Source organism: Trichosurus vulpecula, chromosome 1, assembly GCF_011100635.1.
Source record: "Trichosurus vulpecula isolate mTriVul1 chromosome 1, mTriVul1.pri, whole genome shotgun sequence".
NCBI classification, from domain to species: domain Eukaryota; kingdom Metazoa; phylum Chordata; class Mammalia; order Diprotodontia; family Phalangeridae; genus Trichosurus; species Trichosurus vulpecula.
This window is the reverse complement of record NC_050573.1, coordinates 396,264,827-396,292,459: the sequence shown is the minus strand read 5'-3', so window position 1 is coordinate 396,292,459 and position 27,633 is coordinate 396,264,827.

Genomic DNA, 27,633 nt, shown 5'->3' with positions numbered 1-27,633 from the left:
ATTTCTCACAGAACAGTAATGTTCCATTACATTCATGTACCACATTTTGTTTAGCTATTCCCCAATTGATGGGTATCTACTGTGTTTCCAATTCTTAGCTATCCCAAAAAGTGCTGCTATAAATATTTTAGAGTATATGGAGACTTCTTTTCATGACTTCCTAGGGATATAAGTCTTGTAAAGGAGTCTCTAGCTCAAAGGATGTGGACGTTTTTAGTCATTTTATTTGAATAATTCTAAATTGCTTTCTTGGTAGTCTTTTAATTGTCAAATGCAACGGTCTTTTCTCAGTCCTTTTCCTTCTTGACTTCTCTACTATATGTGATACTGTTGACCACCCTGTCCTGAATACTTTTTCTTTTCTGGGTTTTTGTGTTATTACTTTTTCCTGGTTCCCCTCCTACCTTTCTGACTGCTCCTTCTCAGTCTCCTTTGCTGACTCACTATACTGATTACACCCACTAACTGTGGGTGTTCCCTAAGGCTCTGTTCTAGGTCTTCTGCTGTTTTGTCTTTTAGTGACCTCATTAGATCTTATGAATTTAATTATTCTCTTTACACAGATGATTCTCAGATCTAGTTATCTAGCCCAAGAATCCTGGGTACAAATCCTGTATAACCAACTCTCTATTGGACATTTAAAACTAGTTGTCCTATAGACTTCTCAAACTCAAAATATCTTATATAGAACTTATCTTTTTCTCTTTTAAAAAAATCCATATTAGTCATATTGTGAAAGAAGAAACAGAACAAAAGGAAAAAAAACTACAAAAGGGTGAAAATAGTATGTTTAAGTCTGCATTCAGACTTCATCAGTTCTTTCTCTGGATGTGGATAGCATCTTCCATTATGAGTCTTTGGGAATTATCTGGGATCATTGTATTGTTGAGAAAAGCTAAGTCAATCATAATCGATCATCAAATAATGTTACTGTTACCGTGAACAATGTTCTCCTGGTTCTACTCACTTCACTTTGAATCAGTTCATGTAAGTCTTTTCAGGTTTTCCTGAAATCAGCCTGCACGTCATTTCACATAGCACAATAGTATCCCATTACATTCATATACCACAACTTAGAACCCATCATTCTCAAAAAATCCTCCTCACTACTGAATTTTCCAATTTCTTTTGAAAACATCATTATTCTTCTTGTCACCCAGGTTCATAGCCTTGGTGTTATTCTCAGCTCCTCACTCTTCTTCACCCCACATGTCTGATCAGCTGTGTAATGTCGCCATTTATTTCTCCACAATATCTTTAGCACCTAACCCTTCTCTCTCTTTTTTTAAATTTTCAATTAGTCATGATGTAAAGAAAAATTAGAACTAATGGAAGGAACCACAAGAAAGAAGAAACAAAACAACAAAAGAAAAGAAGTGCAAATAGTATGCTTCCATCTGCATTCAGATTCCCAAGTTCTCTCTCTGGATGTGGATAGCATTTTCCATCGTGAGTCTTTTGGAATTGTCTTGGATCCTTGCATTGCTGAGAAGAGCTCAGTCTGTCAAAGTCAGTCATCGTACACTGTGGCTGTCACTGTGTACAATATTCTCCTGGTTCTGCTCATTTCACTCAGCATCAGTTCATATAAGTCTTTCCAGCAAACCCTTCTCTTTACTCACACAGTCATCACCTTAGTACAGGCCTTCATCACTTCTTGCTTAGATTATTGTCATGACTTCCTAATTGGACTCCTTATCTCAAGTCTCACTGGACTCCAATCAATCCTCTACACAGCTACCAAAGTGGTTTTCCTTAACCCCAGATCTGACCATGTCACTCCTTTACTCAATAAACTCTATTTTTACCTCTAGAGTAAAATATAAATTCCATTGTTTAGCTTCTTCACAACCTGACCTTATGTAATAAGGCTATATTCCTAGCCCCATTATATTATTATTCCCCCTCCCTTACTCTAGAGTTTTCATCTAGCTACCGTTGGTGGAATGGAACAATTCCTACCTTCAAAGGGCTTACATTCTAATAGGCAGAGAAAATACAAATAGTGGAATGGTGTCCAGGAAAAGGAATTTGATCTAGGGAGTCACAAGGTTGGGTGAACTGATCTACAAAGCAATCTATTGATACACTCTTTCCAGAAATATCGGTAGTATTAATTTCATTACTGTGACCAGAGCAAAAGATGAATGATGGAGGATAAACTCTGGTGGCATCAGAGCAGATGGCCAGGATGGATAGTTGGATGGAATAGAAATATGGTCTGGTCTGGTGGACTATGTGGTCTAGATCTAGTGCACCACGTGAGTTTACACTCGCTCACCAATTGATTAAGGCTTAGAACTTGGGACAGTTGAATGAATGGTATTATCACTGTAGATATAGTGAAATCAGAAGCATGTCTAGTTCTAGGGGGAAAGATAATGTGTTTGATTGTGGGATAGCTGAACTGTGAAGTGCTGGTAACATATCTGAGTAGGTATTTCCCATAGACATTTGGAGATTCAGAAGTGGAACTTAGAAGAAATGTCAAGGTTAGAGACATTGATTTAGAAATCATTTTCATAGAAGTGACAGCTGAAGCCATGGAGATGAGATTGTCAAAGGAGAGAAGGTAGAGAGAAGAGAAAACAGCCAAAGACTAGAACTTGGGGAACACCTACGTTAAGGGGTTGGGAATAGAATGATGAGTCAGAAAAAGATTAATGAATCAATCAACAAGAAGTAGTTATTAACCAAGTAATACGTGTCAGACTTTGTGTTAGGCACTGAGGCCAGAAAGACAAAACAAAACAAGAAGGCTTCAAGAAGTCTGCATTCTCATGTGAGAGATAGCCCATATGGTGGAGGCGTGGGTATGGGAGATAGTTATGTCTGAAGTCACAGGGATGATGAATGGAACCACAGGTAAATCCATTCGTTCGGTGGTAGTGTTGATCTGAATACAACACAAGAGGTGCAGAGTTGGGATGAAGGGGAGTAGGTACTCTCCTAGTGTACTGGGAGAAACAACCTGTAAACAAATAATTAGGTAAAAATAGATATACATATATGTATGTATATATATGTGTGTGTATATATTATATATATAAACACAATGAAATATGTTGGGGCAGGGGGGAGACATGCTGGGGGAGGGAATCTGGAAAAGTCTAATGTAACAACAAGCATTTATTAAGCTTTCACTATGTGCCAGACATTCTTCTAGGTACATTCAGTACTTACAGATACAAAGCATGAAACAATCCCAACCCTTAAGGAACTTACAGTCTATTGGAGGAGACAACTGTACATATAAAATTATACAGCTTAATTATACCTTAAACTACTAAAGCTTAAAACTTCCTAAGACTTTTGGGATACCCTATATACAGAAGAGATGACCTTGAACTGAGCTTTGAAGGAAATTCAGGATTCCAAGAGGTAGAGGTTAATGGAGAACGGGAGTGTGCACCTTAGGTATGAGGGCAGGGAGGAATAGATAGCCTATGCAAAGACTTGGAGGAAGGAAATAGGATAGTATGTGTGAGTAACAGCAAGAAGGCCAGCCTGGCTGAACCATAAAGCCAGTAAAAAGGAGAAATATATAAGTCTGGAAAGGTAGGTTGGAATTAGGTTGTAAAAAGAGCTTTAAATACCAAATGGAACAGTTTGCAATTGATCCTGGAAGCAATAGAGAGCAAGAGAAGGAACAGTTCGGAAAGGTGAGATGAGAACTAGGGCATCCTGTTCTGTGTGAAGCCAAGCATGGAGATATCCAGAAGGGGAGGTCACTGATAGGGTCGAGCATGCTCCAGAGAGGTCAAAGACAGGAGGGCTGATGAAGAACACTGGACTTTGTGGTGAAGAGGTCATTGGTCATCTTAATGAGACCTTCACAGGGTGGTAGATAACAAGAAAGGAGATGAAAAGAGAGAATGAATGGTGAGACTGTGGGAAGCTTTTTAGAGAACTTATTTTGGCACTTTCCCCAACAAATTTGATTGAAGGGGAGTTGTTCAATCAACTAGAATTTTAAAGCCCCTGTGTGCCAGACACTTGCCAGAAACACTGAGCAAACAAAGAAAGACAAAAAAAGAGTCCCTGCTCTTAAAGAGCTCACAGTCTAATGGGAGGAGAGAGATGAAATTAGATTGGCTTATGAAAGATGCTGCTTCTAAAATGATAATAATGAAAATAAAAATAGCTAAGAGTTATATAGTGCTTACTATATGCCAGGCACTGTGCTGAGTGCTTCACAATTATTAATTATCTCATTTGATCTTCATAATAACCCTTCAGAGTAGGTGTAATTATTATCCGCATTTTATAGATGGGTCAACTGAAATAAACAGAGGTTAAGGTCTAGGGAAAGTTGTTTGGGTTTTTTTGAGGATTAGGGGACCCAGGTATGTTTGTAGGCAGATGAGAATGAGAAGATACCAGAGGAGAGTATGAGATTAAAGAACCGTGAGAAAGGAGAATGATTTCTTAGAGCAAGGTCCTGGAAGAGACAGGAGATAATAGATCAAGGGCAAAGATTAGTCTTAGTAAGAAGTATGGCCGCCTTCTCAAGAGTTATGATCACTGTTTAGTTTGGAGGAGGAGAGATAAGGAAGTTCCCATTTGATGGCCTCCAACTCCTCAGTGAAGTAGGAAGCTACACATCTGTTGTAAATATAGGGTGTTTGAGTACAGTGAGGCTTGTGGAGAGAAAGTTGTTTGATCTTCAGACACAGGAAAATTAATGCCTTTAGCGACCTAGATTTCTCCATAGGGAAAAATCCAAGGGCAAAGGAATTTCCATATACTTGGTTGACCCCTGGTGAGGTGAGCTATTATTAGCATGCAAAGAGATGCAAAAAAAAATCTAGGTGATATTAGGTGAGAAATGATTGAGGCTAGAGGTGTTTTAAACAGGTCAGCAGAAGCAAGATTTTACCTCTTAAGGAGAGAGGTAATAGCCATACATTGTTTGCTCCAAGAAGGTATTTTATTGGATTCTATGGCACATCTATATAACCAGCAAAGGTGTGAGATTTAATTAGTGACATGATAACCAACAATTAATGACAGAAACTTAACTTCACAAAAGGGAACTATGGAAAGAGCATTTGAATAGAGAATAAAAGGATGGAGGCCTTTAAGTCCCTGCTTCCCTAGTTACTATTCAATTTCAGACCAGGCATAATCACTGGGGATGACTTTCCTCATCTGTAGAATGGGGATAAGAATATTTGCAGTGTCACCCTGGGATTGTTGTGAGGACCAAATGATGTAGAGAATATAAAAAAATACATGAAATACCTTTTCAATAGCAATTCCTTTGTGTGTGAAGGTGATGGTGGATTTGTGTCAGTTGGGCTGGGAGTGCAGTTCATGTTTTATGCTCCCCAAAAGGAAAGGAAGAACTCTATGACTGATTTTATTGCTAAACCAAAGATACTCCTGGACTGCAAATAATCCTCAAATTATTTTTTTGCAGAAATTGTAATTCATTATAATATTTGTTAAAAGGCCTACTATTAGTACATAGGACACAAGATATATACATCACAGGCCTCACACTCAAGGAGCCTAAAATCTTCAAGAACAGTAGACATGTATTCCAATAAATATCATATAAGGTAGAATGTGGTGAGGCAAACGAGAGTCAAAGTGCTGATAAATTTTTGAGGGAAGAGAACACTTTCACCTAGAATAGTTAAATGAGGAAAGGCTTCATGGAAAAGGTGGCATATAAATTGGGCCTGGAAAGGAAAGACTTTCGACAGATGGAAATTGGGGTTGGGAGGAAGATCAATCAACAATCAATCGACAAGTATTTACTAAGTACTTACTACGTGCCAGACTCTGTACCAAGCCCTGGGGGGGGGCACAAAGACAAAAGTGAAATACTTCTTGCCTTCAAAAGATCTTAGAGTCAAACGTATGTTTGTAAAAGGGTGTATATAAAAAATGCAAAGCGAATACAAGGTAGTTTTAGGAGAGGGTGCATTAGCCATTGGGGGAGGGGCAACCAGGAAAGACTCCATGAAGAAGGAAGGAATGAATAGTAGGTTTGAGAGACAGCCAGTGAAAAGGAAAAGAGATGTCATGATGGATTACCCTGTGTGCTGAGTATGGTGTAGGTCCGTATGGCTGTATGGGGGATTGCCGGAAGGGAAGGAAAATGTGACCATACCTGGAAAGGTAGGAAGGGGCCAGGCTGTGAAGAGCTTTGAGATCTGGTAGGAAAGGCCAGAATTACGTAGGTAATAGTGAACCACGAAGGGTTTCTGAGTAGGAGTGACTTGCTCAGAGTTGTGTATTAAATTAAGAATTTAATCTGTATATGGAAGATTGATTGGACAGAGGGTTGGAGACAAGAAACCAGGAAGTTATTGCAACGCAGGTGGACAACTCACCTGCCACTAATAAGCATAAGATCATAGATCTCCTGCAGAAGGGGCCTCAGAAGCCACACAGTCCAAACCCTTCATTTCTCTGATGAGGAATCTGAAGCTGAGGGTTGTGACTTTGCTCAAGGTCACATAAGCAGTATGCATCAGAAGAAAGATTTGAACCCAGGGCCTCTCACTCCAAAATCAACACTTTTCCTTGAACCACCACGACACCTCTGTAGTCTTAGGCGATGCCCCGGGGTGTCAAGAAGTAAATGACTTGCAGAGGGCTGCAGTCAGTATTGTATTACAGGCAGAACTTGAACCCTGGGTTTCTTTACTCCAAGGCGAACCCTTTGTCCAAGGGGCTTCCCTGCCCCAAAACAACAAATTAGGCTTTAAAAAAGTTAGTTGGCTATTTCTAATAAAGGACTTTGTAAAAAATAAACAAATAATCTCTTCTAATATTTACCAATGACTTCTTGCAAAAACTTCCATACGTTTTTATTTCAAGAAAATGTAAGGCTATATCCTTGACATGTTTATTAGCATTGTCCCTGTGTGGAAAGAATGGCAAGAAGGGAAGAGAAGCTATCTGGAGGCTTTCTTGACAAATCCTTGGAAAAGAAGCTGGTCCTCTCCGCCCCGCCCCACCCCCGTCCTAGATGGAAAGGCTTGGGGCTCTGTTAACCAAACGACTGGCTAGCCCTACAGTGACGGGCATTAGCATCCCCCCTTTCCTCCCCGCTTATTCCTTGCACTGCGAGAGATGTACTCACGCTGTGACTCAACCCTCGGGGGCTTTACTTTTGCAGATTTAAGGAGACACATTTCACAGCTTACAGCTGCGAGAGGGGGTGATTATCTCCATGATTAAACAGCTGTGACGCCTGGAAAGGTTGCACTCGAGTTCACATTCCTGGGCACCCCAGGCTTAGACTCTTTTTAGACCCCAGCCCCACCTGACAAAACTAAGCCCGCTGCCCCTGGCCGGAGAATGCCTGGTGGGGGCGTTGTCACTCACTGGTAGACCCCACCCACCCTGCTTTCTGAAAGGGGGAATCCCCGCCCATCCTGTCACTGGCACAGGGGAATCCCCGCCCTCAGCTGGGTCACTCTCTGGGAGGGAGTCCCCGCCCCTCAGATCGTCCAGAGGCTGGCTGGGAGCGAATCCCCGCCCACCCTGAGAGGCTCGGGAGAGTCGGGAGCTCTCTGGGGCTGGAGGAGGCTCGGGTCTCTAATTCCCGTCCTTTTCTACTCCCGTCTGGGCGCTAGGTAGGGAGCCACGGGCTGCCGGAGTTAAAGGGTGCTTGGAGGGGAGGCGGCCGGGGCTGCCCTGGGCGGCCAGCCGCTGTTGCAGCTCATTCAGCAGCGGCACCGCAGGGGCGGCGGCGGAGGCAGCAGTGGCAGAGGCAGCAGCGGCAGCAGCAGCAGCAGCATCTCGGGGAGCCGGGAGTCCGTGCCTCTGAGGGCCCCACGGCGCTGGAGGAGCCGGAGCTGGAGCGTGCGGCGGGCAGGTGAACAGACCCCCGCCCCCTTTCCAACTGCTCCCCCATCTCGGGCTTTGGGATCGCGTTGAGCTGGATGAGAGGGGGAGGAGGGACGCGGGCAGTGGTCCTTTCCTCTGGGCGATTCGCATACAGCTGTGCGCTTCTGCTCAACCCGAGCCTGCAGTGCCCACCACCCCACTTCCCCAGAAAGTTTCCCGGGCTAGCGCCGGGACCAGACTCGGGCTGGCCAAGTGATTCCCGGAGCTTGCGCCAGGGAGCTGGAGGCTCTGGGAAGGCGAGAACTCAAGCCCAGTCCCAGGGAAGGCGGGGTCCAGGGTTGGCGGCTGGGTGGGGGGCACAAAAGGGGTGATCCAACTCGGGAGGCTCAAACTCCTCCAGCTGCTGCTCTGATTCTAAAGATCCCAGCCTGTGTGAAGGAATGGAGTGGGGGCCGAGAGGGCGAATGAGGTTTTTGTCCGAGGAGGGGCTAGGCAGCGAGGTGGTCCCCAGGGCAACCAGAGTCCCGGAGACTTGCAAAAGCGTCTCCCCAACCTATCACCTCCCTTGAGCACTTCCTAGGGCTCCAGCTATCTGAGCTCTAGCTGCAGGTGGTACAATGGAGATGTTTGGTTGGGACCTTGCCCCTCCTAGTCTAAGGATCCCCTTATTACTGCTTTCTTCACCCTCTAGGGAAGCTGTGCAGATGTGGAGGGGTGGATGGGTGGAGGAAAGGCAGCGCACGCCACTGCGGAAGGGCCCATAAAAGTAGAACGACCTGAGTAGGCAGAGGAGCCTCTTCGCCTCTTCCAGGCAAGGGATACGTCGATGACATAGTAAAGAGAACAGAGAGCCCAAGGAGGTGTGGACTTAGACGTTGTTGGGTTGTGTGTGACAGATTGTTGAAACCTGTGATGGGGAATGTGTTGATAAGGGCGTGTGAACAGTGGTACACCCCTCCCAAGTCACCTTCAGCAGCCTGGGCTCTTCACCCTCTCTTTCCTTAAGCTTCCAAGGCTCTGGGGTCTAAGGTTGAGTCCTCACTCTGCTTCCCCCCAGCCCAACTCTCCCTGCTTTGAAAGCCAGCCAGAACTCTGCTGGATCAGCTGGTGGGGGGGGGAGGGGATATGCCGGGACTCTGATTCTCAGCTGCAATTCCTGGTAGGTATTATAGCACAGGCACCTTGATAAAGGAAACACGTGTGCTGACAAGGTTTGGGGTCTGTTAGTCAATTTTCAGACACAGACAGGCACATCTGCGTTGGAGCAGTCAGTACACAGGGTTCTTAGAGCCTATGTGATGGGGAATTTATAGTGTGTGTGTATGTGTATGTATGAGAGAATGTGTGTTTGAGAGTGTGTGTGAGAGAGAGAATGTGTGTATGTGTATATGAGAATATATGTGAGAGTGTGTAATGTGTGTGTATGTGTAAGAGAGAATATGTGAGAGTGTATTGTATGTGTGTGTGTGTCAGAGAGAGTGAGAGAGAGAGAGAGAGAAAGCGCACTTTTTGCCTCCTTTATAATCATGGGTTATTCCTCAATGACAAAAAAAGGAAAAAAAGTCCTTCACATTTGATGACAAAGCTTCTGTCACTACTGTCACAGAACTACTGTGATTTGTGACTAGGCTGGAAAAGATGATCCACAGCTTTCTCCACCCCCACCCCCCACACACATCAGGCACTGTAGCTTTGAGTCACCAGTACCTTGGCGGGTGGGAGGTTGGGGGAACTCATAGACTTTGTGGTCTGGGGAGCTGCCTATCAGGAGAACTTGAACCTGAGCTTATTTTTCCAGCAGTGTTGGAATGTGAGGAAATGGAGGAGCAGTGAGGAAATGGTCACTGTCCCCTGTGATAATAGTGACCTCACATTGGAATAGCACGTTAAGACTCATAAAACATGGAATTTTCAGATTGCTTTAAGTCCTTCACATGGTCTGCCTATGAGCCAGTATCACAAACTGTGGGGTGACTGCTTGGGATTAGATATTTGAAGGATCACTGATGTGATTTCCTCCATGTCCAACTGTGTACATGTGTGTGTTGTGTGGTGGTGATGGTATTTGAGATAAGATAACTGAGTTTATACTCTTAGAAGCAGATGGTTGTTCTGTCTTCATTGACTTTTTCCATTAATTTTTTTTAAAGTGAGGTACCCAGTGGAGCCTTTGCTGTTAGCTAGGGTACATATGTGTATGGGGGAAGGGAATGAAGGTGAGAAGTGAGTCTAGGGAGAAAAAATCTGTACCTTGCTGGATGAGTATTTCTTTAAAAGTCTTCAATGGAACTTTAATAAAGCAAATTCTATTATAAATATGCTAGGAGAGCTTCTGATTTAAGGAATCTTCTGGTGAATCCTTCATTCAACAAATATTTGAGCATTTTCTGTATGGAAAATATAGTGTAAGATACCATAGAGAGTACCATGATTAAGGCATAGAGCCTAGAATCATAGAATATTAGAGTTAGGAAGGATCTTAATGATCATTGAGGCCTAATGAGGTGAGGTCACATACACCCAGTGAATTAGTGGCAGAGAAGACCGGAAGCCTACTATTTCCTATTACAGCTGCCACTTAGGATGTTTATAGTCTACTGGGGAGATAGATATAATCAGCAGTGTAGAATAGTGGACAGAGTACTCATTTTGGAGTCAGAGGGTCTGGATTCAAACCTTGCATGATAGCACTAGTATTTCTCAGACATAACTTCTTTGCTCCTGCCTACAACATGGGGATGCTTTACTAAAAGAAGACAAAGCTATTCCTGGGACCTGATTGGCCTTAACTTTTATGGCCCAGCTTTCTTCTGTGAGACCCATCCCAACATGAGGCAGGTCCAGGACAAAGCTGCCCTTGGGATCTGATTGTCTTTGGTTTCCTTGTTGCAAGGTCAGATTATTACAAGTGCCAGCCATATGGGATCTGGGACTCCCAGACTTGATGGGCACCTAAAACCACTCAAGTTACCATACCCTGTTGGTCTACTGACCATACATTTCTAGGTGCAGACCAGGGGTGGGGTGGAGGTGGAGATGGAGGTGGAACGTACAGAGAAACCAAGTCCCACTGTATTCTGGTTGCATATCCTTGCTGTGTTGGGGTAAAATAAACCTCCTTTTGTAAGGGTTCAATGGTTTGTGTATGCTTCATTTCATCCCAACGTGGAACCTGAACTAAGAGAGTGCTTCTGTTAGTCTTAACTCTGACACCTGGGCTCTGGATTTTACTACTCCAATGATCTTGGGCCTCCCAGACCTGAGTGGGAGGGTAGGAGTAGGGTTGGGTGGGGAATTGGATTAGATATCCCCTGTGCTCCCTTCCCGGCTGTAAATCTTTGATCCTCCAAATAAATATAATTTATAGACATAACTCACATATCATTAATCTGACCAATGTTTCACAATAAAGCCAGTAACACATTATGACCAAGCCCCACAAAAATGTTGTAAAACACTACCGAACCACGTGCTAAATGTCATTTGACCAATCACCCATTTATAATGTGACATTGTTCCAGTGAAACCAATTGCCCCTCGTAACTTCATTTCACCTAACATAGTGTTTTCTCAGAAAGAATTAATGACTTCAGATGGGGTAAGACCACAGGCAGTTCACTTAATCAATGCCCTAGGCAGCTCTCTAAAATCATAAGTTACAGATGAATTGCCGATAAGAGAGGTACAAAATGTAATGAATAAGAGGCTGGGGGATAAAGCAACTCTTACAAGAGAACTTACTGCAATTCATTTTGACTTCAACATTCCAAAAGGGGGGGAGGGGATGGGGAAGGAAGAGAAGAAATCACAGGTAGACTGAATAGCATTAACAGAGGCTCAGAGTGGGAAAGTAGGGTTCAGGTTCAGGAAATAGTGCATGGTCCAGTTAATAAACACACCTACTATGTGCCAGTTGCTGTGTTAAGGGCTGAGGATACAAAGAAATGTAAAATAACAGTCCCTGCTCTTGAGAAGCTCAGAATCTAACAGAGGAGACAACATGCAAATGATTATGTACAAATGAACTATACACAGGATAAATAGGAAATAACTAAGAGTGGGAAAGCCCTAGAATTAAAGGGGATTGGAGAGGGGCAGCTGGGTGGCGCAGTGGATAGAGTACTGGCCCTGGAGTCAGGAGGACCTGAGTTCCAATCGGGCCTCAGATACTTACTAGCTGTGTGACCCTGGGCAAGTTACAGCCCCAATTGCCTCCCCCCCCCCCCAAAAAGGGCAGGGGATTAGGAAAGGCTTCCTGTAGAAGGTGAGGTTTTCTAATTTGAGACTTGAAGGAAGTCAGGGACTCTAGGAGGCAGAGATAAGGGAGAGGACATCCCTGTACAGGCAGTGGAGATGCCCAGAGTCAGGAGATGGAGGGTCTTGTTTGAGAAAGGAGGCCAGTGTCACTGGGCTGAAGATTATGTAGTAGGATATAGGGTGTAAGTAATCTGGAAAGGTGTCTGGGCTGGAGAGAGACAGGTTATGAAGGACTTTGAATGCCAAACAGGATTTCCTCTTTGATCCTGAAGGTGATAGGGAGTTATTGGGGTTTATTGAGTTGGGTGTGTGTGTGTGTGTGATATGCTTGTTCTTTTGCTTTGACCAATGAGTGGGGAGAAACTTGTGGCTGGCAGACCTACCCCTAGGTTATTGCAATAGCCCAGTTCCAAGTTTCACCAGAGTGGTATCAGTGTCAGAGGAGAGGAGGCATGTGTAAGATTTTATGAAGGTAGAAATGACAGGCCTTGGCAACACATTGAATATGGGAGGATGAGTTTATGTGGAATGAAGGGCATACATGGGAAAGTAGATGGAGGTTAGTAGCAGCCAGGCGGCATAGTGGATAAGAGTGGCTGACTTGAGGTCCAAACCTACTTCAGATACTTAGAAGCTTTATGACCTTGGGTAAGTTACTTAACTTCCTTTTCTCGTCTGTAAAATAGGGATAATACTAGTACTGACCTCCTAGTTATTCTACCTCAGTACATCATGACCCCTTTCAGCACCTCAGTAGAAAGTCTTCAGAAGTTGCCATGGCCTGAAATGTTCATCACATCATGGTTGGTGATGAGATGTAGATACATATGGATATGTGGATATATATAGACATAGACATATAGGTAGATACATATGGAGAAACAAAATAAATATTCCCACATATTCGTTGGGAATGGGGGAAGGGAGGAATCAGCATTTATGTAGTGCTTATTACTATACTATATGTCAGGCACTATGCTAAGTCCCCCTTTCCCCCCCTTTTTAAACAAATATTCTCATTTAATCACTGAATGGTCAGAGAAGAGGGAGGAAAGGGATACTGATTATTTTGGGGAAATGTATAAAATTTTATAATGCTGGACAACTGTTCACTGGAAAAGTTTTCCTGTTGCTTTGGATCTGATTGGTTTTCCTTTAGTAGAACTGCAGCCTAAGAGCTAGGTGGTACAGCGGAGAGAGTCTGGGGCCTGGAGTCAGAAAGGCTTGTCTTTCTGAGTTCAAATCTAGCCTCAGACACTTACTAGCTGTGTGAGCCTGGGTAAGTCACTTAACCCTGTTTGCCTCAGTCTCTTTATCTGCAAAATGAGCCGGGAAGAAAATAGCAAAACACTCTAGTATCTTTGCCCAAGAAATGAGGTCATGAAGGGTGGGATAGGACTGACATGACTGCACAAGAGCAGCAGCCCAGCTGGCCTAATAAACAGAGCAATGGTCCCAGCTGGAGTCTGGGCTCATATTTTGCTGATGACCCGGAGTAGGTGTGTGATCCAGTGCTAGTTATTTCACTTCAGTTTCTTCATCTGTAAAGTGGGGATGGTGATACCCATAGTACCAACCTCACAGGCTTAGTTGTGAAACTCAAAGCCCCACTTTGTGTTAGCAAAGCCCTTAGCTGTATAAATGACAAGTGATAGACCATTACTAGTGAATTTGTCTTTCGGATCATGTGGGAGTAGCACATAAAAATGAGTGTTTTTTATTTGATAGTGTTTGCATCTGTTATAACACCTCCTAACTTCATAATGCCCAATTAGAAGAAAGGGAAAGGTGTCATTAATTTAGTATTTTTGAAATCTTTTTGTCGGTGTATTTTGTTTTTAAATCACATTGGTGAGCCATCCCTTGTAACAAAGATTTTAAAAAGGAAGAGGAAAAATGGAAAGTTCAGTGAAACTAAACCACACACATTAATTTTGTTATAAACTGTATGAACTATTTCCACCACCCCTGTGCGTCCCTACCTGTGCAGTGAAGGGACAAAGGAGCTATCATTGGCTAGCCTTCAGTTTCTGGCTTTCATTCCTAATGTTTACATTGTTGTCATTACAGCAACTACATATTTTCTATACACTCATTTGGGTATGAAAATCTAGGGGGACTAAGGGGATAATGGGGAAATGATAGAAGGGAGGGCAAATAGGAGGAGGGAGTAATCAGAAGCAAACAAACACTTTTGAGGATGGCCAGGGTCAAAGGAGAGAATAGAATAAATGGGGGGCAGGATAGGATGGAGGGAAATATAGTTAGTCTTTCACAACATGACTATTATAGAAGTGTTTTGCGTGACTACACATGTATAACCTATATCGAATTGCTTGCCTTCTCAATGAAGGAGGGTGAGGAGGGAGGAAGGGAGAAAATTTGGAACTCAAAACAAATGTTAAAAGATTGTTTTTACGGGCAACTGGGAAATAAGATATACAGGCATTGGGGTATAGAAATCTATCTTGCCCTACAGGAAAATAGAAGGGAAGGGGATAAGCGGGGGTGAGGGGGTGGGGGTGGGTGATAGAAGGGAGGGCAGACTAGGGGTAGGGATAATCAGAATGCACACTGTCTTGGGGTGGGGGAAAGGGAGAGTAGGGGAGAAAATTTGGAACTCGAAATCTTGTGGAAGTGAATGTTGAAAACTAAAAATAAATTAATAATAAATGCAAAAAAGAGAAAAAACACAACGATATGTTTTCCTGCTTCTGTTTATTTAACTGTATCAGTTGATATGTCTTCTCATGCTTCTCTGAATTCTTCATATCTGTCGTCTCGTATTGTGTTCTCTTATCACACTTTGTTAAACCATTTGATACCCATTCACCGGATATCTTTTTTTTTTTCTGCATTTCTTTGCTACCAAGAAAAGTACTGTAAAAATTTTGTTCTACATGGGTCTTTTCTTTTTGTCTTTGACCTTCTTGGGATTTATGCCCAGGAGTGGGCTATCTGAATATGGACATTTTAGTGATGGTTTTTTTCAGCATAGTTCCAAATTCCTTTCCAGAGCGTCAGGACAGTGTATTTGTGTATGTGTGTCTGTGTGTGTGTGTCTTCCCCAGGCCACTCAGATGTTGACTTTTTTCACTTTTTCTTGTCATTGCCAATTTGCTGTGTCTGAGGTGAAACCTCAGGGTTGTTTTGATTTGCATTTCTCTGGTTATTAGTGATTTGGAGCAATCTGGGGCAGGGATCATTATCCCCATCCTCATGTTGCTTCAAGACCTCATCAGCACTTAGGATGGGTTGCCAAGGTTATGGGAAACCCTAAACACTATTCCTAGAGGAAGGCAGAGCAGTGACTGGGCACAAAAGGAATGCCCAAGAGCCCACAGATATACAATACTTGGATGTCTACAGCACAAATGTTATTAATAAAATTAGCCCACAATCACAGGGACTCCAAGGAGTATTTAATTGTCCAGTTGGATGTGACCAGGGAGACTGTGCAGATTACCGCCTCTCCTGACAAACCTCATTTCAGGTACTGAAAGCAATGCATTTCAAATCTTATGGATGAAGGTGGCAGCTACAGAAAGGATGACCTCGCCTCAAGCTATTTTAGGGGAGTGACAGTTTGTCACAGCCTGAGGCAAAAAGCTTCTGGTGCAAAGATAAAGTAGAGTAAAATTTGAGTCAATCAGACCTAACTCACTGGGCAGGACCTTTACCCTCAGTTACGTAGTGGCAAAAATGTGAATTTCAGGCCCCCAAGCAGAGTTTTGCCAGGGGGCTTGGAATATATAATTCTTAGAATCATCATTCCCATGCCCTTGGTGGGAGGTGTTTCTCTTGGGGGGCATAAAGCTCTGCTCGGACTCCTGGGCCTATCACCCCATTAATTCAGCCATGCTCATTACTGCTCCTTTTCCTTGGCTCATGGCATTGTCTTCCCCTCAACTGCCTTCACTTCTTCCTGTCCAAATCTTAGCCCTCCAGTTCAAAATCTGCTTCTGTACAGTCTTTTCTGATTATTGCAACCCTATTGCTTTCTCTGAATTCCTATGGTACTTGAGATAGCCATATGATCTTAGATTAGTCACTTCCCTTGCCTAGGCTTCAGTTTCCTTAAGTACAAAACAAGGAGGTTGAACTAGATTGGGCATTCTTAACCTGGGAGCCATAGTTCCCTTGGGCACATAGCTAGATTTCAAGGGGTTGATGAACTTAGATGGGGAACAATTGCATCTTTCTTTTCATTAACTTCTGGTTTCCTTTTTAATGCTATATATTTTATTTTGTGCATTTATTAACATTGCTCTGAGGAAGGGTCCATATGCTCTACCAGATTACTAAAGGCATCCATGACACAAAAAAAGTTAAGAACCCCTAGACTAGATAATCTCTAAAATCCCTTTCAGTTCTAAATCCTATGATCCTAAATTTGCACAATGCAATTTAAATATTCACTGTATTTTGTTGTTCTCTTATTGTTTCATGTGTGTTGGTCTTGTGTCTTCAATAATAATAAAATAGGTTAGGGACTGGGCCTGTGATTTCATTACTGTGAGAAATTTGAGGTTGAGGTGATTATTAGCCTCATTTTTCAGTTGAGGAAACTGAGGTTAAGAGAGGTTAAAGTCAGCTAGTGAATGCCTAAAAGAGGGATTTGAACCCTTGGTTTTCCTGACTCCAAGCCCATATCCATTATGCAATGCCTGCCAGACAGCACCTACTAAATAGTGTTTTATTTTTCAAATTACATGTAAAGACAGTTTTCAACATTCACTTTTATAAGATTTTGAGTTCCAAAAATTTTTTCTCCCCCTCTCCCGTTCCTCCTCCCCAAGATGGCAAGCAATCTAATATAGGCCATACATGTACAATCGTATTAAACATATTTCCACATTAGTCATGTTGTAAAAGAAGAATCAGAACAAAAGGGGAAAACTGAGAAAAAAAGAGGGAAAACAGTATGCTTTGATCTACATTCAGACTCCATAGTTCTTTCTCTGGATGTGGGTAGCATTTTCTATCATGAGTCTCTTGGAATTGTGTTAGATCATTGTATTGCTGAGAAGAGCTAAGTCTATCAAAGTTGGTCATCCCCCAATGTTGCTATTACTGTGTACAATGTTTTCCTGGTTCTGCTCACTTCACTCAGCATCAGTTCACATAAGTCTTTCCAGGTTTTTCTGAAGTCTGCCTGTTCATCATTTCTTATAGTACAATAGTATTCCATTACATTTATATGCCACAACTTGTCCAGTCATTCCCCAATTGATGGGCATCCCTTCAATTTCCATTTCTTTGGCACCACAAAAAGAGCTGCTATAAATATTTTTGTACATGTGGGTTCTTTTTTGTCCCCCTTTTTATAATGTCTTTGGGATACAGACCTAGTAATGGTATTAGTAAGCTTTTTGAGTACTGAGGCAATGTTTTATATTTATTCTGTATCCCCCACAATGCCTAGCATCATACTTAGCACATAGAAAGGAGCTCAGTAAATATTTGTTGACTAATTAACAGATAGGGAAATGGAGCCAGGATCGGAAGCCAGTTTTTTAGTAGGGACTAGCACTGGTCTTTCCTGCCCCTCCATTTCGGCCTCTCTCTACAATACACTCTGTTTACTACTCCCTTGTTAAATACCCCATTGGAAGCCTGTAGTGTTTTAGCCTTCCATGCCTCATCTGATGAACCACCAGAGGCCAGAGGCTCCTCACTAAAGCTCTGCTTCAGGGGCTCTGAGGCGATTCAGGCCAGAGTCTTAGTGTTTAGGAAGCAGCCTGCCCCTCTCTAGCTTTAGCCTCTTTCCATGACCAGTGCTCTAACTCCCAGGCTCATTCTGTTAGCTGACTAGGACTGGCCCAGAGAGAGCCAGGAAACCACTCCTGCCGGGAGAGGATTGGAATTCATTACTTTCTATGTATTTTAAATTTACCTGCATGAATCTATTGTGAAGGAACAGAGTCAGAGGTTATTAGCCTGCAGAAAATCAGACATTTAAGAAATAATTCTCCTTAAGAAGCAATTTAATGGAATCAGCATGAAACATCTGGTGGGGTTATTTATTTATTTATTTTTTAGACAGAAAGTAGTTCTGTGAGTCATAAAATAACCTCAGTATATGTGAAGAGGGGTGGAGGACTTCCCAGCCAAAACTACCTTGTTTTTGCTGTAAACACAGGAGGAAATACTGATAGGCAAAAGGGAAATGTTAACTGAACAAACTTGCGGCAGCAAGAAATTCAGGTGAAGATAAAATTTTAAGCCCTCAGCACTAATAGGGCCAACTGAGGTTATCTAATCTAATCCCTTACCTTACGTTCAATAACCACTTATTAAGTGTTTATTATATGCTGGGCAGAAAGGCAGCCTGACTTACTGGATGGCAGGCTTCAGTCACCGGGCTCTGGGTTCGAGTCTTACCTTTTATACGTGATGATCTTGGGACCCTGGGCAAGTCACTTAAATTCTCTGTGCCCTAGCCAACTTTTTAAAAACTATGTAAGTTGAGGATCTGCATCGGTAGAGGGAGTTTGCAGGCTGGGAGTTCTCTATACCGTTGAAATTACATGTCAGAAACCTCTCCCCCAAATGTACAATTTAGCCCATTCCAGAAAAAAGAAACATTACCATGTTTTTTTTTTTTTAACTTTTTTGGGAAAGACCTTCTAGGATATGATGTTCTGCCTCCATGGATGCTCCTGACCCACCACCAAAGCAGTGGTGATAGATATGTGATAAGCCCCTCATCTGTCTGGAGTCTGATCCATTGTCTCCAGCCTCTGTGGAATCTTTGATCTTTCCCTCAATAGTTATCTGGCCTTCAACAACATTATATCACCCTAAAGCCTTCCCTTTTCCCCTTCTTTAGGCAATTTCTAGAGCTTCATGTGATGACCGTCTTCTGATTATGCTGGAAATGGTGCTTTTGCATCAAACCCCCTTTCTTGGGAGTGCTGGGTTAGGAACTTGTCTGCTTTCCTGTAGGCAGTGTGGTATCATTGAAGGGAAGAGAGTAAAGTTACCAATCTCTTCTCTGCCTGAAATCCTGATGATATAGTGGTGCAGGTGAAAAAGCATTTTCTCATTGTGGATTGGTTTAATCATATGTCCTTTAAGACACCCAGCAAAAATAACCACATGGAGAAAATGAGAGGCTGAATGGGGGAAGAGGAAAGAGGAAAGGGAGAGGATATTGTGGAGAGGGGTGAATATACCAGGGTGGGTGAGGCCCCAGGAGGTCTTTGACCAGCTGGAGGGGGACATGAGGTCAAGAGGAAGGTGGAGGGCGAGTGGGTCAGAAGGGGAGGTAGGAGGATGCTAAAGACATTGGTATAAGGGGCATGTGTTGGCCATAATGAACCTCAGTGATGTACTACAGGGTGTCTCTAAAGTCTGGACACAGGAAAATTGACGGCAATGTGGAATTATTGTATCGAGTTCACGTGAATCTTGCAAAGCGCGTAAACCTTTGCAATACAAATGATGGAAATCATATTGAAGATGTTATTTGTTAATATTCCAATTAAATAAAATGTTGTTAAAAATTTCATTCATTTCATTTCTTGAAAATATGCTTTTTTGCCTATGTGTCCAGACTTTAGGAACATCCTGTAGAGATGTTCCAGGGAAGGGTCTAGGGAAATGATATTCCCTCTTCTATTCGGCAAACTGTGCAGCTCTTTTCAGACCCTTTCCCAATACATGGCTTCCTTTTATTCTCTAAATTACAGGTCTGGCGATTCTCCTATAATTTTGATACTCTATACTACTTTATTTCTGTGCAGTGGAACAGAAAACATTTTCTGAAAAGGCAACATGTGTGTATTACGGTGGACAAGCTCTCATACACAACAGTCTCTTCTTCCCCTCTGCTTGTTGCACAGCTAATGAGTTCAGAAAAGGAGAACTTTATATATTCGAAATGATTTCTTTCCTATAGCTCTCTGTTATCAGTGTAAAGAAGTACCAGGACCCCAGTAACAGCTGAGGGCGGTTGCTCTCAGCTGTGCTGCCAAATGCTCTTAAGCTGTCTCAGAGCTATTCTTTACACCTAAGGGGATGACAGTAAAGCCAACTTTATTAAAGTAACAAGTCAGTAAATCTTGACATTTTTGTGTGTTGGCCAAGGAACACTTACAAACTATGTCAGACTTCAGCTTGTATGAGACGAGTCTCCAATTTCCCCTTCTTTCTGGCAAAAAGCATTTGAGGAACCTGAGGGAAAGCTTTGCTAGACTCTGGGGACTTCTACGAGAGGCAATCCACTTCCTTGGCTAAGGTAGCCATGCAGATGGTATTCAGAAATCATTTGTTCGGTGCGATTGACATTGACTCACACCACAATTTCCTAGTCATTCATAACTTCCTTCTACACTGGATGTCATTAGGTTGAGAGAGGTCTCACAGATGTCTGCAACACGTCAACCCAAAATGTACTCGTAAGTGTGTAGTGAATGTGCTCTGCCCCTCTCTCGGTCAGGCAAGCTGCGTTGTTCTCTCAGGGTTCTGGGGGACTTTGAGGGGTTTGTGGGATTGCTTCTTTTTAATGCCAGTACCCAAGGTCACCAGCTGTGTTCCCCTCATTGTTAGAGGCCAGTGTCTAGCACCTCAGTTCCACTGAACTATTTAACATGCATTAGGTTTTACGTAAGGATGTTTACTTCACAGATATATCAAGAACAGCCTGACCTCCAGAGCATACCACCTTTGTTTATGAGAAAGTAGCCTCAAAACTTAGCTAAGTTAGTACCCAGCATTGCCCTCACCAAGGTGACATCCAAAGTCGTCATCACTTTTGGATGAATTCTAGTCACTTCTGGGTGCAGTTTTCTCTCTGACTGCACTGGTATGGGTCTAGAAGATTACTCCTTGTTCTCTGGGCCATTGACACCTGGATAGCTGTAACACTTGGTCTGGAATCTAAGCTCTGGAACATCAGAGTGCCTTCATGAGGACTTTTTGATCTCACTAGGTCATGAAACGCTCCATTGGGAAATGAACAAACAGAACCACCAACCACTAAAACCTGTTTCTCAGGGACAATAAGATCCCAAAGACAGGTTGGCCTTAAGGTCTTTCCCTTTATTGCATCAGTGGGCAAAGTTGTAGTACCAGAAAGAGTAGCGCAAAAGATTGAGGCAGGAGAGGAGGTGGCTAATTCTGAAAGAGTTTTTTGAATCCCTTTGAAGCCAATCAAAGAGTCTCCCCATTACGGAATGGCTAGCCAACTTGAACCATCTATATATAGAATGTCTAAACCTGTTCCTGAGGCTCTCCAAAGCCACTTTGCTTGAATGCCATCCTGACTCTCCTGGAAACAAGCTCTTTAGCATCCTCTGGGTGGAGAGGTTGCATCAGCTGGGTCTGTGCATGTGTCAGACTCTCATTATTTTTGAATTTTTATGAAAACCAGATGAAAAAGGAGAGAAGAAAGTTTTTCAACGGCCTGTTGATCTTATAGATACAGAGGGGTATCAAACTTGAAGCCCACAAAACTCCCGAGTGAAATGCAGTTGAACCAGGTTAAAACACAATGGGGAAAAGTTTAACAAAACAAAACAAAACAATACAGTACATCATAGATAATGTTGATTTGTGATTTTCTAAGTCAATATGTGTGGCCAGAAGGAATTTATTTCTGTTTGAGTTTGACACTACTGTTACACAATATAATCTCCTCTCCATAGAATGTGAGCTCCCTGAGGGCAGGGACCAGTTCATTTTCGTCTTGGTATCTTCAGTACCTAGCACACTGTCTAGACCATGGTAGGTAGTCACTTAATAAATGCTTATTGATTGATTGTCTTTACTATTTCCTTTCTTGGAGGCAATTGGGGTTAAGTAACTTGCCCCAGGGTCACACAGCTAGCAAGTGTCTGAGGCTGGATTTGAACTCAAGTCCTTCTGACTCCGTGGCAGTGTTCTATCCACTGTGCTCCCTAGCTACCCTGATTGATTGACTTTCACTAGGCTCAAAGCTTGGCTGTCAAGGATGGGGTGACAGTTCTTGCTTTCATGGCTACAGTAGAGCAGATTTGGGCACTTTATGGCACTGAGGTCACTAAGCACATATGAGACCATAGGACAATGCTTGCTATACTTCTCCCTACTGCTAAACATCACTCTTCCCCCTCTTTTCCTCTCCCATCGCCTCCTCTTCCATCCCCTTTTTGCTCCCTAACTGGTGTCTGGTGCTCCTAGGGTATATGTAGAATGCTTTCATTTTTCTAAGACCTTTTTTACTGCTAACAAAGACCAGGAACACAAAGGGGGAAAAATAAAAAAGATTTGTCAAAACTTCGAAAGTATAACAGAAAAGCTCTCCTTGGCTTCTTGGCTTAGCTTAAGCTAATCTATTTGTTAAAGCTTTGAACATTCATCCCTTTCTGTTCTTTTTCTGACCCCAATACCCAACTCTGGTTTCTTCTTCTTCTTCTTTTGATCTGGGAGTTCAGCCATTCCTTCTCTGCACAAAGGGATGTAAAAGTATCAGGGCTCCGTCCTTTGATGGGGAAGGATTTATTTGCATTGTAGAGGGAAGTCCTGAGGGCCTCTTCCTCTTTAGAAAGCTATTCTAAGGATTTCCCTCCCAGTCTCTTAGACTGTACATATTTCTGTTTTGCTCTAAGGAGTCCTCCCAGTTTGAATGTCCTCCCCACTATCTGCTTCTTTCTAAGCTACTTCTCTTTCTTCCCCAGCTGATCACAGCAGCTTTGGAGTCCCAAAGAGGATGCCAGCAAGTGGGATCCAAGACCTTATCTCACCCTGTCTAGAGAAAGAACAGGTGCTCTGAGTAGCAGGGGGCACAGAGATGTAAGTGCTACCAATCCACATCCTTCCTCAAAGCATTTGGGCTTCTTAAATACTTTTTTCATTTCATTTCTCCTTTTTAAAAGCTTTTTTGATACCTTTGACTTTTTACACCACATTTTCTTGTGTCACAGAGAAGACCATCAAGCAAAACTATCAGACAAAATGACAGATATCGTATATAATACTTTGCACCCATAGTCCTCAACTGAGAAACATATTTCTCTTAAGACCCAGATTTCAACCCCCTTCTAAAAACCAAATCAAATTCCCTTTCTGAAATTGCAGCAGCCTCAAAATATGAAATGTTGAACAAACACCAGGCATGTTGTAATCACGTAAAAAGATCAGGATCACAATTGTAACAATTTGTTGGGATTTTATAGGCGAAAGGGGAAGAGTCTGGTTTGCTGGTGTCTCTGGCAAGTGCATCTGCTCTCTTGCAGGCAGACAGGATTTTGGCTGTTTCATTGGGTTAACTTTATTGCTTTATTCAACTTTTCTGGTGTTGTGGATATGGGCTTGTTATGGGAACCAGAACCATTATTTGCATGTTGCACGTGTAACATACAGCTTTTAGTAGTGCCCTTTATTTTTGGCTCATTGTTCCTGTTAAGAGGGTCAAGATGAGGAAGAGTAGCATCCTCTGTATGGAATATGCAGTCAGTGCCTTACCTTTGTTAGCAGTTGAGCATCGGGTCCTAGTGGACTGGACACTGGCAATTGGGGTTAAGTGACTTGCCCAAGGTCACACAGCTAGTGTGTCAAGTGTCTCAGTTTGGATTTGAACTTAGGTCCTCCTGACTCCAGGGCCAGTGCTCTACTCACTGCACCACCTAGCTGCCCCATTTTTTTTTTTTTTACCAGATACCTTACCTTTAATATGAATAAAATTCTGGCATGGTCAACAGGTCTTTGTTAAACTCTGGTCAATTGTTCTATCACATGGTTTACCAGTTTTCAAAGAAACTGAAAACTGTGTGAAAAGCTAAAAAATATACAGAATTCTGTTTAACCTTTCATTCAAAAGTCACTTCAAGAACCTGTGCTTCATCATTGTTATGAACATCCATTATAATAACAATACTAGCAAAGCATAGAAGAATGTCCTGGAACTGTCAGAAAATCCAAATTTGTCATTTTAATGCCTCAAAATGTACATTAGAAAACACTAGTCATTGGTTGTTTGTATAGAATACAGAATCCAATTGAAATTTATTGCATTAAAAGGAAATAGAATATTAGTCATCAAGTATGATAAATACAATTAGAAAACAATTTTTAAAATTTCAAATAAAATGAAAGACATGTTGACAAGCAATTAAGACAGCATGTAGTAAATGTTTTCTATTTAGTACTTAGAGAAAACTAACCGATCAAAAACTTTAGTTATTTCCCAGTTGTATTTATTAATTGAAGCCACTTTGGCATGTATATTTTGTAATAATAACAAGTAGTGTAAAGACAGAAGTGCTGTAAAGATGGTGGGCCTTACTCTCTGGAGTCAGGAAGACAAGGATTCGCATTCCAGTTCTGGCACTTTCTAGCTTTGTGTCTCTGAAAACCTCGCTGGTCTGCTCAGCTCCGATTTCGGCCCCCAGGCCTCAGTGTCCTCATCTGAAAAACAGGGAGAATATTTGCAGTACCTATCTCCCTAAGCCTGTGTACAGATATACTGAGTATGCCCAGGATCCCTTCCTTGTTCCTTCTGCCTCCTCCTTCTGGTGGGAATGACTGCTACCAGGCATGTTTGCACGCCTGGACCCTGCCTCTAGAAATATCTACATCTACCTTGCAGGGTTGTCATGAGGCTCAAATAAGACCATTTATGTAAATCACTTTGAAACCTTTCTATATTGTAACCATGGCTCAATCATCAAGCCGACCCCAAATACCTCCCTTTGGTTTCTAGGTTGAACTGTTGTCTATGCACTGTTGATCTATTGTCAGATGAAGATCTCAATTCATGAGCATAAAATGAGGCAGGTGTGGCTAGACGGCAATCTATCTGAAAAGCATCTGGGAGTCTTAGTTGATTTAACATTTATCTCAACTAAATTTTATCTTATTAAATTTGCAATGTTATTGCCTTTTGAGATTGCTATGGCTTTTGACTTTGCCACAAGGTTAGCTCTCCCTCTCAGCTCTGTGTCATCTACAAATTTGATACGCATGCCATCTGTAGTTTCATCCAAGTCAGCAATAAAAAAGTTGACTAGGACAGGGCAACGGAAAGATTTTGGGGCACTCTGCTAGAGATCTCCTTCCAAACTGCTTTTGAACCATTAATGACTATGCTTTGGGTGCAATAATTCAACCAGTCCTGAATCTACCTAATAATACAACACATTTCCGTTTTGTTTCATCACATGGTTTCGTCAAGAATTAGTCATTTCTGAGCTCGATGGTTTCAGAAAAACCTGAGAAGACTTATGTGAACTGATGCAAGATGAGGTGAGCAGACTCAGTTCCAAAGGACCTGTGGATGAAAAAGGATAGCATAAGAGACTTTGCCTCTTTGTTAAAATCTGAATAAACTATATCTATTGAATTTCCTATGAGCAACCAGTTTAGTAATTCTGTTTTTTAATTTTTATTTTTTTAATTAGATTTTTTATTTTTCGTTTACAACACTTGGTTCTACATGTTCTTGAGTTTCAAATTTTCTTCCCTTCCCTCCCTTCCCCTTCCCCCTCCCCCTAAGATCGCATGCAATCCGATATACATTCTATATAAACCTTTGCATTAAACTTATTTACATGATAGTCAAGTTGCAAAGAAGAATTATGACCAATGGAATGAATCATGAGAGAGAAGAAACAAAACCAAAAAAGAGGAGAAAAGAAAAAGAGAGCAAATAGTTTGCCTCAATCTGCATTCAGACTCTACAATTCTTTCTCTGGCTGTAGCTAGCTTTTTCCATCATGAGTCCTTTGGAGCTGTCTTTGAGCCTTGTATTGCTGAGGAGAGCCAAGTCTATCAAAGTTAGTCATCACAGAATCAATATGTCTGTGGTTGTGTACAATGTTCTCCTGGTTCTGCTCCTCTCGCTCAGCATCATATCATGTAGGTCTTTCCAGGTTATGAAGTCTGTATCTTCCCCATTTCTTATAGCACAATAGCATTCCACTACATTCATATACCACAATTCGTTTAGCCATTCCCCAATTGATGGGCAATCCCCTTGATTTCCAATTCTTTGCCATAAATATGGCAAATAAAAATGCTATAAATATTTTTGTACATACTGGTCCCTTTCCCTGTTTTTTTCAAAATTGCTAAACATTTCCCAAATACATGTAATTTTTTTGTTCATAATTATTAATATAATGAATTTACAAAAAATACAGGCAACTGAGTTAAATTATTGTACATGTTTAGGGGGCAAGGCTGGCTGTGGAAGATGTGGACCTGGCCAGGGTCCCCTTGTTTAGGGGAATAAGGCAGAGGAAGGAAATGCCCTACCAACCAGGCCCTAGACCCTCATTAAATGGCTTTCATTCAGCAAATGAAAAGTATCAACCCTTTCCAATCCAGAGTAAGCAGGGAAGTAGGAGGATGGGGGTAGCAGTTCATTTAAGTGCTTTAAATGCATATAAAAATTTTAACATTCATTTAAAAAAATGAGTTTGAAATTCTCTTTCTCTCCCACCCATTGAGAAAGCAAGCAATATGATATTGATTATATATGTGAAGTCATGCTAAACACATTTCCATATTAGCCATGTTGTAAGAGAAAACATACACAAAACTCCAAGAAAAATAAACAAGTAAAAAGAAAGTATGCTTCAATCTGTACTCCAAGTTCATCAGTTCTCTCTCTGGAGATAGATAGCATTTTTCATCATGGGTCCTTTGAATCTTTGCCTTGATCAGAGTAGCTAAGTCTTTCAAAGTTGTTACAGTATTAGTACAGTATTGCTGCTACTATGTGCAATGTTCTGCTTCTGCTCATTTCACTTTGTATCGGTTCATATAAATCTTCTCAGGTTTTTCTGAAACCATCCTACTCAGAAATGACTAGTTCTTGATGAACCTATGCAAATTCTCAACAATCAATCCTTAACTTTCTAAATGTTCAAAAACTAACCCTGTTGAGTTTTGCTATACCTAGTTTCTTATGGAGGTTTTATGTCTCATCCATTGGCTTTTTTGGACCAGAAACTCAAATGTAGAGGTCAGAATTGATTCAGGTTAAAAAAAAACCACATTAGGGTACAGGAACTATGTAAAGAACTAGGTAGGGGTAGCATAAAGAACACTGGATTTGATCAGAAGACCTAGATTTCAGACTCAGCTGTATTCTTGCAACCTTGGACAAGGTCCTTCCCCACTCTGGGATTCAGTTTCCTTATATATAAAATGAGGGGATTAGACCAAATGATTAGACCTTCCAGCTCTAAGGTTCTATGATCCCTTCCAGGTCTGAATGATACAAAGACTGGTGCAGACCTCAGTTGTGTAGGCAGCTAAGGCTAAACTATTAGCTTTGTGCAAACATTTTGTAGGCTCTGAGTGGAGAAGCAATGAAATTATAGTCTTCTTGGAGTTTACATTATTTTAAGAAAAATTATGGATGCTGGGGAGGCAGGGCTTACACTGCAACCCTTTACAGGAATTTACAATTTAATGGGAAGAAAACAGGAAGTGTGGCATGATTTATTTTCATAAGATTTTGTAGTGAAAGCATCCTCATAGTTTCCCTCCCCTCAGTGGGGGGCTCCCCTCCTGAATCAATGCCTTTTATTCCCAGGATGCACTGACCACTAGCATAGCTTTTCACGAGTATTTTGA